At 40.3% G+C, this 1,779-nt stretch overlaps 1 protein-coding gene across 1 annotated transcript in view; it reads right to left on the reverse strand.

Moving 5' to 3' along the window:
* Positions 1-1,779, reverse strand: part of CUNH1orf87 (chromosome unknown C1orf87 homolog) — a 77,425-nt gene that overhangs the window by 51,778 nt on the left and 23,868 nt on the right. The window lies entirely within an intron of this gene.

Consider the following 1,779-nt stretch of genomic DNA (forward strand, 5'->3'; position numbering starts at 1 on the left):
AAGCAAGATACCAAAGAGGAGAGGGAAAAGAGAAGAGGAAAGAAAAGAGAAGATGAATGAGCCAAAAAATTTCTTTAAAAATATTCCTAGTTCTACAGAAACATCAGCCCACATAGTCGAGTCATTGACTCCCCAGTGCAGAAAGCTTGTCTCAACACCAATTCCAGCAATATGCAATTAACATGTTTGACAAATAGATGAATAATTAGATATTGTTTCATTTGTACAAGAAAGGTGTCTGTGACAAATAAAAAAGTAGGCAGAACATAAGGTATTTCCAGGCAAATGTGGGGTTATTATTAGAGATAAGGGTATCCTTAGGCTGTTTTAATTAGCAGGCTCAGAAAGGGCAGGAAAGGAAATTGTGAACTTTGTCAAGAATGGAATAGAAGAGATTAAAAAACCCAGAATATTATACCCCAAGGGCAATATTATTAAGGGTTATAGTAGAATAAATGGTGGAACAAAGGTCAATGATAAAATTCCATTCCCACTTGCCATGAAGCATGGCCTATTAATTATGTGTGTGTGTTTCTTTTTAAATTTTCTGTATTTTAAGATGGTTTAACATCTTAACAACCTTGATGGTGTGGGTGTGGGGAGCTTCTTCTCCCAGGGCTTGCTAATTCTGAGAGATGACAAACCACGTGTCTCCTAATACACCTTTTATTTGCAAGCCAGCCACCCCTGACTTCAACTACCAACCATCTCCTTTAACTAAGTCTCACCCCTGACTTCAACTACCAACCATCTCCTTTACCTAACTCTCACACCAAGTCAATGTTTCCTTGCTCTAAGTCAGCTGAGGGCCAGGTATCAGACAGCTGGTGAGATTATTCAAACTAGCCAGTCTTAAAGGGTTTAATCTGCTGTTTTGTTTTAACCATGGAAACCACAATAAGTTATTGTTGTCTGTGCATTTCCCTCTGCCTTCTGGTTGAACTTGATGCTTCCTCTGGTGGCCCTGCATGGTACTGTATGTCCTCTTCTCCTGGTAAATGTAAGTACATTTGACCCTTAAACTGTGAGGGGTTTGGGTTACTGACACACCAAATAGTCAAAACACACACGTAACTTTTGACTCCCCAAAAACATAAGTACTAGTAGCCTCCTGTTGGCCAGAAGCTTAAGGATAACACGAACAGTAGGTTAACATGTATTGACACATATTGTGTGTTATATGTACTATATGCTGTGTTCTTTCAATAAAGTAAACTACAGAAAAGAAAAATCTCACTAAGAAAATAAGGAAGAGACAGCACATTTATGATACTGTACTGTATTTCCAATATATTGATGGTTATTGGAAAAATCTGCATATGAATGAACTTGTGCAGTTCAAACCTGTTTCATTTGATGGTCAGTTGTAATGAACCCTTCTTTCAAAAGCAGTTGTCTTGGGAACCAGCAGTTAGCGTAATGGCTATGTCGCTGGACTCCCACGTAGTCGACCGCGGTTCGTGTCCCGGACCCGGTGGCTTAAAACTCACGCCAGGCGCGTGTGCGTGCGTGCCCAAGATCCCGAGAGGAGAATGGAGGAGAAGGGATTGTGGCGTGACCATCCCCCCTGGGGGGTGATTTCTCGCTTTCTGTCTCTATGTCTCTCTCTGTCTGTCTGGCGAGCACACGCGTCCTACAGTGAAAATCTCTCAAAAAAAAAAAAAAAAAAAAAAAGCAGTTGTCTCCATACTTGTCACGTTGCTTTACCTGAGTGAGACAAAATCCTGGGTACAAATTGAGACACTTTTAATACTACTTTTAATATGACATAATTAGGGA

The sequence above is a fragment of the Tupaia chinensis genome, unplaced genomic scaffold (assembly GCF_000334495.1).
Source record: "Tupaia chinensis unplaced genomic scaffold, TupChi_1.0 Scaffold000425_1, whole genome shotgun sequence".
In the NCBI taxonomy this organism is placed as follows: Eukaryota; Metazoa; Chordata; class Mammalia; order Scandentia; family Tupaiidae; genus Tupaia; species Tupaia belangeri.